Source organism: Callithrix jacchus, chromosome 6 (genome assembly GCF_049354715.1).
Source record: "Callithrix jacchus isolate 240 chromosome 6, calJac240_pri, whole genome shotgun sequence".
Lineage (NCBI taxonomy): Eukaryota > Metazoa > Chordata > Mammalia > Primates > Cebidae > Callithrix > Callithrix jacchus.
Window position 1 is genome coordinate 105,283,815 of NC_133507.1, and position 11,026 is coordinate 105,294,840.

The 11,026-nt window shown below is 50.7% G+C and overlaps 1 long non-coding RNA gene across 1 annotated transcript; it reads right to left on the reverse strand.

Moving 5' to 3' along the window:
* Positions 1–2,474: 2,474 nt before the first annotated feature.
* Positions 2,475–10,471, reverse strand: LOC118154622 (uncharacterized). The gene is made up of 3 exons (XR_004744743.3): positions 9,471–10,471; positions 4,643–4,830; positions 2,475–3,483 (listed from the first exon to the last, which is right to left on the reverse strand). It is a non-coding gene; the product is annotated as an uncharacterized LOC118154622 (long non-coding RNA).
* Between the last annotated feature and the right edge of the window lie 555 nt (positions 10,472–11,026).

Consider the following 11,026-nt stretch of genomic DNA (forward strand, 5'->3'; position numbering starts at 1 on the left):
TTATTCCTCTCACGATGAACATTTGGCTCCCAAAAAGTAACTTTCGGTTTTTTAACAAAAACCCAAATTTTTCATTTTCACACGACTATACTCTAAAATTGTTTTCTCTCCATTTTTGCCAGTGGTCTCTGCCTTGTTAAACAGGGATACCCTCAGGGGACCCCATTTGGGGCTGATGTGTCGGCTGCATACCTGTCTTCAGCAGCAGGAGGATGGCGTCTCAGCAGGAAGCCTCTGTAATGCACTCATGTGAACCCCTGAGCCCCCAACCCGGCCGCAGTGGGTTTGGCGGCCGCCCAGTTCTGCCTCCCTCAGTCATGAGCAGAGGGTTGGTCAGGGGGATATTAAATGAGCAATTGCCTTGACAACGTGAGCCAGTTACCCACCCTGCTGTCCCTCTACCTGAACACACAGAATTCAGGAAACAGTCCCAGGTTCTGATTCAGAGGGTGGGGGTGTGGGCTTTGATTTGCCCCACCCCCAGGTTCCCTGAATTCTTTTAATTATAACCCCTCTTAGCAGCTCCCATTTCTGCTGGATAAGCCTCTCCGTCCTCTCTCCTGTCCCTTAGTTCCCGATGCTAAGACAGAAATTGAGTGCAAATACTTTATTTGGCAAGCTGGAAAACACCAATGTGGTGGTTGAATTAGTAGGCTGAGGCTGCCATAACAGAGCACCATAAACTGGGTGGGTGGCCTGACCAACAGAAATTTACCATCTCACAGTTCTGGAGGCTGGAGTTCAAGATCATGGTGTCATTAGGGTTGGCTCCTTCTGCAGGCTGTGAGGGAGGACCTGCTTCACACCTCTCTCCTGGCTTCTGGTGGCTACTGGCCATCTTTGCATTCCTTGGCTTGTGGGTGCTTCCCCCCCAATCCGATATCATCTTCCCATGGTGTTCTCCCTGTGCTGGTGTCCAAGTTTCCCCTTTCTAGAAGAACGCCATTCACATTGGATTAAGGCCCACATTCATGACCTCATCTTAAGTTTAACTGAGCTAATTACATCTGCAACAAGCTTATTTCCAAATCAGGTCACATTCTGCCATGCTAGGGATTAGGACTTCATCACATAAGTTTTGGGAACACAATTCCACCTGCATCAGGAGTGAAGGGAGACAGGGAGGGAAGGGAAGGCAGTGATGAGCATATTTTCAAGCATGTCTTCATTGTGGGCAGCTGGGATCCATGGGCAACTCTGAGAAAGTGAAGAACCCAAGGGGTGAGGGAGCTGAGGTATTTATCTACCAGCTCCCATGTGCCTGTGGTGGAAGCTCCTCCCATGAGACAATTCCCCATGGCTTTTAGCTGCTGGCAGGCAGAGTGGCCTCCAGTGTCCAGAGAGACCTCCCACGTAAATGTTTGGAAGTCAGACCCAGGCAAGAATATACAAATGGAAAGGTCAGGGAATGTGGGCAGGGTACCCACATAGCACCTCTGCCCACTGCCCCAGTTCCCAAAGCCATCGGGTCATGCAAGTCCATTAACACAACTTATCAGTCTGGACCACAACACTGGGTTGGAGCAATGATGAGTCTCATTGCTCCTCACCAGCCCTGTCCAGACGTGATCAACATTCACCATCAATAGGGCCACACCTGGTGCTTGCATCTCTTCTGGGGGGAATTGCATTCATAGGGTACCCAGAGTGCTTCTGTCCCCAAATCTCCACCACAGCCTCCTGAGGCATCCCCTGGCCATGGTCATGCCTTGCTCCCATATGTATTATTTGACACTTCCCTTTCTTCTTGGGTGTGTGTCCATATCTGCATGTAGATGGCTACCATTTGTTTCAAGGGCTTTGCAATAGCCTGCCCTGTGCATGTAACATGATGTGTTTCATTATGCTTCTGCTGAGGAACGTAGAGATTGCTTCCATTTTCACTGTTATTAGACATGCCACAAAGGACACTGATGCATGTGACAGGTTTCCAGAGGTACAACTATTGGGTGAAATAACATCCACCTTCTTTAAATGTTGAGGGAGAATCCCACATTGCTTATCCCAAAGTTACACACCCACCTGGAGAGTAAGGAGTGTCTGCTGTGAGCACACAGCATAAGGTGAGGTAGTGGCTGAAGTTCAATAACAACCGGGCTTCTCCACACTGCACGGGAAGCCACGGCAGACCCCGGACCCAGGATGTGCTCCCAAGCCTCCCCTGGCACATGTGCCAGCTTTACTGTGTCTTCTCATAACTGCAGACCACCTCTGTGTTTAGTAACATTGTATTTTCCTTTTAAAAGGAAAATTCCTGGCCAAATAAATCTTATGTCACTTTTACAAAATGAAAACCAGCGTGGGATCAGAATCCCAGGTGAGCTGCCATTTACAGGGTCTGTGTCAGGCTCCGTGCAGATATTACTTTGCTTAATTTTCACCACAAATCTCCAAGGCAGGGATTAGTATTCTTCCCTTTTATGCAGATGAGGAAAGTGGGGCTTGGCATTTCCCCAGCCTCCAATCCCCTCTCCTGGAGTTCTGCCTTGGGCCCAGGCCTGGCCCCTTTGACGGTCATGCCCCGGCTTGCTGCTAGCTGCTCACTTACAGTTGCAGAGCTGGCCTGTCCCCGGACAAACAGTTTCCCTGAGCTGCCCTCCCTGATGGTCTGTGCAATCGATGTGCTCTCACACATGCCCACATGATTCATTCACTCATTTATTCATGCCATGTTCACTGTTGGTTCTTTTATTTGACAGGCACTTCTTTGCAGGCTCTGGGCTAAGCGCCGTGAAGAAAGATAAAGTGGTGCCAGCCCCTGCCTTTGGGGAGCTTGTGATCTGTGAGGGAGGTGGATATATGCAGGGGAAGCCAAGAGGGTGTGTGTGGGAGCTTGGGAGAAGCATCTAACATCATCCAGCCAGAGGAGAGAGTTGGGGAGTCACCGGGGAGCTTTCCGGGGAGGGGAATTTTGTAGGGGGTGAGGCAGATGCACCCAGACAAGACAAATAGTGCATGGAGAGACAAAGGGAATGAAAGGAGTGCTGCCTGGTTGGGACATTCAACGATGGGCATGTTTCCCATCAAGAGCAGGGGCAGGAGGTGGGGAGGGGCAGATCCCGGCTGCTACAGCATTAGGACTTTGCCCTAGAGAAGAGGAGGGCAGAGCCAGGCACCCTGATGAAGGCTGACCCCAGCAGCGGCAGGCTTAGCCTGCACAGCAGCTCAGCTGAGCTCGCCTCCCCAGATTTCCCCACTCCTCAGCCACCATCCTGGCCAAGCCTGCAGGGTGCCTCGTGGAGACAGGCAGGGGCAGGCGCAGGCGCAGGAGAGTCTAATGTGCCGCCAGCCCCAGTTTTCTGATGGGGCCTCCCAGGCAGCAGACAGCAGATCAGGAACCAGCCTCCTGGGGCTGCTGTCTCCTCAGTCCTCTGTCCTGTGCCTGATGCATACCTGCTAGACTTGGAGGTGAAGAAACTGAGGTAACCCGAAATCTCAGAGGCCGGCTGGGCTCCAGAAATCATCGGCAAGTCCAACTGACACCTGTTGGATGTAGGACAGACCCGGAGAGAGAGCAGTGGATTGCCCAAGTGCTTACAATGAATTAATGATTTAGTTAACGCTATAATTAATAATTTAAAAGCTGACATGTATTGAACATTTACTTATAACATGCCAAGCACTGGCACATTAAATGCTCCTTAGTGATGTTCTGATTCTATCATCTTCACGGGCCTCTGAGGTAGGTGCGATTTATTATCTCTGCTGGACCCTGGGGAAACTAAGGCTGAGACTCCGGGATTTCACTCTGAGAAGGGGCCCACGCGCCTGCACGGGCCACCCCAGGATGAGGTGTGCAGTTTTGGCAGGAGAGGGAGCCCCAAGCCAAGCAGGCCTCCCACATTTCACCTTGGCTCAGGCCCAGCGACAGGAACAGACAGGGAGCACCGGGGGGCCTGTCTGCCAGGATCAAAGCACTGGGTGGGAGGCTGCTGAGCAGGGCAGGGCAGGGGCTTCCAGGGTGCTGCAGAGAGCCACCCTGCCTCCCCTGGCCCACGCCAGGCCTACCCTGTCTCTCGGTGCCCAGCAAAGGTCTGGGTGGATAGTGAGGTGAGGCTGTTGACCCCCAGCAGACCTCTTTTCGGGACTCTGCTTGCCCAGCAGAAACTTGACTGCCCCAAGCTTCCTGTTGTCCCCCAGCCCCATGCCCAGGACTGGCAGCAAACTGTGGGGCAGTCGAGGAGTATCTGTGAGCAAATGTTGACCTCACCTTGAAGTGCAGGTGCAGAGAACTCAGTGCTCAGCCAGACACCTGTGGCCAGAGTGTGGCGCTTCCTGGTAGCTCTGGGACCCCGGTATTCTCTTGCCCCTGTCCACACCCCACACATTCCATATAGTGAATGAGGCTGGGGATGCTGGGCTTTGCAGCAGGAAAAACCCCTCTTCCTCTTCAAGTTTCAGGGCCAGTGAAGCAAACATGCAAAACCAAGGGTCAGAGCTGGGAGGGGCTAAGGGGTCACCCCACCCTGTGTGGAAGGAATCCCAAGAACCAGGGGCTCACCAAGGACACACAGACTCCTGCTGGTGGAACCAGGCCTGGACTCCATGTCCCAACTCCCAGCCCGTGCTCTATCTCTGTCTGAGTTCATTTTCTACAGTTACCATAACGAATTACACAAATGTAGTGGCTATAATGACACACCTTTTTTAATCTCAGTGTCCTGCTGATCAGAAGTCCAGCACAAATCTCACCAGAGTCAAATTCAGGTATCAGCAAGTGGAGCTTCATCCTGGGGTCTCCAGGGGACATCCTGCTTCGTGCTCACTTGGGCTGCAGGCGGAACTCAGCTCCTTGTGGTTGCAGGACTGAAGTCCTCATTTTCTTGCTGGCTGTAAAGTGAGAGCAGTTCCCAGCTTTTATTTATTATTGTTATTATTTTTAGACATAGGTTCTCACTCTGTCATCCAGGCTGGAGTGCAATGGTATGATCTCGGCTCACTGCAGCCTCAACCTCCTAGGCACAAGTGATCCTCCCACCTTGGCCTCCTAAGTAGCTGGGACTACAGGCATCTGCCATCACACCTGGTTATTTTTTTTTAACTTTTTGAGGAGGCAAGGTCTCGCTATGTTGCCCAGGCTGGTCTCAAACTCCTGGGTTTGAGCAGTCCACCCATGTGGGCCTCCCAAAGTGCTGGGGTTATAGGTGTGAACCACTGTCCAGCCAGTTCTCAGCTTTGAGAAGTCACTGCATTCCTTGGGTCATGGTCCCTTCCTCCACCTGCAAAGCCAACAATGGTCGCTAGAGTCCTTCTCAGTCGTATTTTCTGACCCACTCTTGGGCCTCTGCTTCCACTTTTAAGGACTGAAGCGTAGATTGGGCCCACCCAGATAATCCAGGAAGCCCTCTCTAGCTCAAGGCACTTAAGTTTTTTTTTGTTTTGTTTTGAGATGGAGTCTTGCTTTGTCACCCAGGCTGGAGTGCAGTGGTGCAATCTTGGCTCACTTCAACCTCAGACTCCTGGGTTCAAGTGATTCTCCTGCCTCAGACTCCCAAGTAGCTGGGATTACAGGCATCTGCCACCATGCCCGGCTAATTTTTTGTATTTTTAGTAGAGACGGGATTTCACCATGTTGTCCAGGCTAGTCTCGATCTCCTGACCTCAGGTGTTCCACACACCTTGGCCTCCCAAAATTCTGTGATTACAGGTGTGAACCACCATGCCCAGCCAAGGTCCTTATTTTAAACATATCTGCAAAAATGCCTTTTGCCACATAACGTAACTTAATCACAGGTTGGGGAGATTCAGGCATAGACATCTTTGGGGACCTTTATTCTGGGGACCACACTGCCTTGCTCACTTTCAAGTGGACCAAAAACAGAGTTGACTCGCAGCCTCACTAAGCAGCTTCACGCAGCTTCACTGGGCGGTGCAGCTCAGCACAGGACAGTGGGCACGCCAGGCTCTGCCCACATGGTGCTCCCTGGCCTTCACCAGGCTGCTTGCCTGGTGATTTTTTCCTATCATGAAAGAAGTATATGAACTTTAAAAAGTTTAGAAAATACAACAAAAAAAGATTCAAGGAAAAATTTTCCAGCCCCCAAAACAACCACTGTTAGCAAATTGCTCAGTTTCCTTCAAGTCTCTTCCTTTTTGAATGGGTTGGCTTTTTGAGACTAGAGTTGTAAGCTGTACTTTAGTGTTTTTTCACATAGCATTATATCATACTTACCTTGCCACATTGAAGTAAATTATTTGTAAAACCTTTTAAAAACAGTTACCTACTATTCCGTTGTGCAGATGGCGATACTCTAGCTGACTGAATGACTCTCTTGCGGGGGGACCCTTGGGTCTCGCTCTGTTGCCCAGGCTGGAGTGCAGTGGCATGCTGATGACTCACTCCAGCCTCAAACTCCTGGGCTCAAGCGGTCCTCCTGCCTCAGCCTCCTGAGTAGCTGGGACTACAGGTGCATGGCATCATGCCTGGCTCATTTTTACATTTTTTGTAGAGACAGGTCTGTTGCCCAGGCTGGTCATGAACTCTTGGCTTCAAGCAATCCTCCCACCTCAGCCTCCCAAAGTGCTTGGATCACAGGCATGAGCTGCCACACCCAGTTGTAAATGATACTTTGATGGACATAGTCTTAGTAAAGCATTACCTGGAGGTAAGATTACTGGGCCTAAGAGTGCCATCCATTTTAAAGTTCTTGTGACTTACTCATCCCAGGTCTTCTGGGACAGTTCCATTTACAAATGTTCTGGCATCCTTCATGCTATGTCCCAACTTGGGTAATATATCATATGGTCACCCCATCATAGGCTGCCCTGGAGATTCAAAGGGTCCCTCTCCTCTGTGCTGCTGAGCTCAGGTGTGGGTCTCAAAGGCTCCGGCCACGCTTCCCAGACGGCTGTGCTGACCCAATGTAATGTCTACACAGCAGGCACTTTGTCAGGCCAACAGCTGGGCACCCATGAGAGCAGAGGTTGCACCTCATCCTGCCCACAGCCCCAGGCCCTGTCCAAGACCCAGCTTCTTCATGCATCCCACCAACCTCCAGAGGACCTCTGTGGGGTACCAGCACCCACCCTGGTGCTGGGATGCAGTGGTGAGCAGCTCAGAGAGGGCACACCATGAAGTGGGGCTCGGAAAACCCCATCACATGAGTGAATGAAGCAACACCACCACAGGGGATGTGAAGGGAGCCCAGAAGTTAAGAAGACCTTGATTACAAAGAGCTCCTGGTGGGATGGGCTCATTCAGAGGCATCTAGATGGGCCCCCTGGATCATGGAGGCATCAGTCTTTTCCAGAATTAGGCAGAAGAGTCATGTGAAGTGCAAAGAAGTGGAAAGAATAGAAGGTTGTCTCAGCTGCTGAAAAACCACACACCAAGGCGAGAGACCCAGCTCTGCTACATCAGCAAGGGGGTTCTGTAGGGGCCAGTGAACGAGAGCAGTGAGATCTGCCGACTCTGTCCAAAGAAAGTAGTTTTTAATCCAAAAAGCTGAAAATTTATTTGACATTCATGAGCAGTGCCCTCTGATGTCTTAGAATTTACAATAAAAGCCCCAGTCACTTTTGACACTTAGGAAATGGGAGCCCGAGAGAAGTGGAATCCAGGCCTGGACACGTCCTTAGGGTCAGAAAGTGACAGTCCCAAAGCGGGCAGGGAGGACTGGCTCATACAGTGTGTGACAGCTCTCCAAATGTGTCCTGCTGGTCCCAGGAGGAGCCCCATGCCAGTCCAGGGCTGGGCAATGCCCTGGCTGAGTGGCTTTGCAGGTAGGCACTCTGGCTCCTTCTACGGGGCGGGCAATATTCAGGGCCAGCTGGGTGGTGCTATGCAGAGACAGGCCTGGGGTGAGCAGAGCTTTTGAGTTTTTCAAGGGAATAAAGAAATCTGTGTATGTGTTTGTTCCTCATTTTTGAATGTTGCCAAGAAATTAAAAATAGAATTCAGGCAAGGTGGTGTGTGCCTGTAGTCCAATTATTCCAGATGCAGGAGGAGTGCTTGAGTCCAGGAGTTTGAGGCTGGAGTGAGCTATGATGATACCTGCATGTCAGCCTGGGTGACAGAGTAAGTCTCTGTCTCTAAAAAAGTTCTTTTTTTTTTTTGAGATGGAGTCTCACTTCGTCACTCATGCTGGAGTGCAGTGGCGCGCTTGGCTCACTGCAACCTCTACCTCCCTGATTGAAGTAATTCCCCTGCCCCAGCCCCTCTAGTAGCAGGCGCATACCACCACCCTGGCTATTTTTTTTTTTAGTAGAAACAGGGTTTCACCTTGTTGGCCAGACTAGTCTCGAACTCCTGACCTCAGGCAATCCACCCACGTTGGCCTCCCGAAGTGCTAGGATTATAGGTGTGGGCCACTGTGCCTGGCCAAAAGTTGTTGTTGTTGTTTTTTAGTAAAAAACAATTGTTCAGTGTTATTCAGGCCAACCAAAACCCATCTGTGGATCAGGTTCGGCCTGCAGACAGCCAGCAGCACATGAACTGGCCCACCCAACTTGTGGTGTTCCAAATGAGGAAACTGAGATCCCGTGGGTGTGGACACATCACTGGAATGCACACTGAATTGGCATCAGAGCTTGGGTGAGCCTAACCCAGGGCCCTCACCTCAGTGCCATCCATCCCTATAAGAGGCACCAAGAGGAGGAGAGATGGAGCCTGGAGGCACCGTGTGAAGAGATAGGCACGGTCTGCAGCGCCTGTCCAACTCTCTGCACAAGGCAAGTCCCTCTCCCTCTGGTTCTTCTGATGAAGAGCCTCAGGTGTGAGCGGGCAAAGTGACCAGATGCTGGTAACCAAAGCGGGCTGTGCAAGATCACTTGTCGGTCTCTCTGTCCCAGTTCCTTCCGCTACTGGCCATGGCTCAGTGTTCTGAGCCATTCTCTTCCAGATCAGTCATAGAGCACACTCTAGTTTGTCACCCCCCTCTTGGAATGCAGCTCCTCGCTCGACACAAGGCCCTGGGGCCAGTCTGATGGGCAGAGAGGAGCAGGCAACTCACTTCCCTGAGTCGGACCTCTGTTTCCCAAGAGAGAGCATACAAACCACAGGAGTCAGGGGAGGTGACCTATAGGTGTTCACTGACACAGGCTTTCAAGGTAGTAGTTTGGCCCTTGGATGTCTGCCTGCCTCCTTTTTATGGCAAGCATTCTGGCCTTATCTAGTTTACAAGGAACTGAGTTGACCTAAGGGTTACTAAGAGGCCGGGTGCGGCGGCTCACACCTGTAATCCCAGCATTGTGAAAGGTTGAGGCAGGCAGATCACTTGAGGTCAGGAGTTCGAGACCAGCCTGGCACACATGGCAAAACCCCATCTCTACTAAAAATACAAAAATTAGCCAGATGTGGTGGCGGGCACCCATAATCCCAGCTACTCAGGAGGCTGAGGCAGGAGAATCTCTTGAACTTGGGAGGCAGAGGTTGCAGTGAGCCGAGATAGCACCATCGCACTCCAGCGTGAGTGACAAGAGCAAAACTCTGTCTCAAAAATAAAATAAAAAAATAAATAAACAACAGTTACCAAGAGCACAGGTGGCCTGCAGTTATGGCAGACATCATGAAAGTGGCCCACAGAAACAGAAGTTTGGGGACACTGCTCTAGAGTGCAGCCCACCAGCTTTTGTGACAGTGTTTAAAACTCTGGGTTGAATTCAGGACACTCCGTTTTTTTCTCCCCCAACCTGCTCCTTGCACAGCATGGTGTTGAGCCAGAACTCTCCATTCTTTCCTTATAGGGTGGGTTGTGTGACGCTCAGAGTTTTAGATTCTATTTTGCCTGTTTCTTCTCATTCTTCCAGGGTGATGGGTCTTCATCTTTGCAAATCTTGATTCGACATCCCAAGAATTAGATTCCAGCTCTGTGTCATCCCCCCGTATGATCAGCGGCCTTGCTCTGTCTTCATGCAAGTTACTAACAAAACGGCAGCACCGGGCAGGGCTGAGCACAGTCAGGAGACATTCCCGCCTGGCTCCTGGGGCAGCAATCCCTTGCCCAGCCCTCACCACCTACAGTTGTTGGACCATCGCCAGCTACAAATCCACCGACCATGTCTCTCCCGCTCCTGCTCGCCCCTGGGTGAGGGCTCTGGGAGGGGCTCATACACCATCCCGCCATCCGGGACTTGCGTCAGGATCTACCATCAAGCAGTCTGGCTATCTGTTCTCAGTCTTCATCTTTGCCTCGTTTGGAGAAGCAGACAGTGTTTCTCCCAGACATGTATTCCATTTTCTGGCCCCTCTCCCAGGCTTTCCACTTCCTGGAGAGTTGTAGGGTGCAATTCTGCATCCGTGCCCACAAGTTTTCATGGTACTCTGGACTGTGATTTATCTGGACATGAGGACAAGATATTATTCATCTTGGCTCAATTCTCTGACGACCTTCTCAGCGACGTTGAGGCCACTTTCCTTTTACTCCTATTTGTTCAGCTCCTTTGGTGCTGAAGATCATTAGTATTGTTTAGAATGGTGTGATGTCAGAATCGGGTGGTTCTTGCTTTCCTCCATGGCTGTCCTAACATTCCTGAGGGAGCACCGGGAAACATTCCCACTGGGGGCCATCCAGGAAATGACATAACAAAGATAAACCAGACAGTGTTCCTGCCCTTGGGAACTGCTGGCCCCAGCACTGCCTCTGAACATGCTGTAAAAAGATACTGTTCCCTGTCTTTGGAATTTCAAACTGTCGTCATACCTGTGAATCCAATACTACTTACTTACAGCCTGGCTGTGAGGAAATGAAGGTGTGTAGACTGGAGTCAAGTGAGATGTTGCAGGGCTGGATGTGTTAAACAAGGTACGGAAGGAAGCAGAAAGCCGCAGTGCTTCTGAGTGGTGAGCACCGTCAGTGAATGATATAATTTCACTCATAAATATTTCAATATGTATGACTAAAAGATAAGGACTCTTTCAAAAAAACACCCAAATTCATGACTGTCTTTGTTTTGTGTTGCTGTAGAAGAAAACCTGAGGCTGGGTAATTTGTAAGGAAAATAAGTTTATTTGGTTCATGGTTCTGCAGGCTGCACAAGAAACATGGGCCAGCATCTGTGTCTGTGTCTGGTGGGGGCCTCAAGCTGC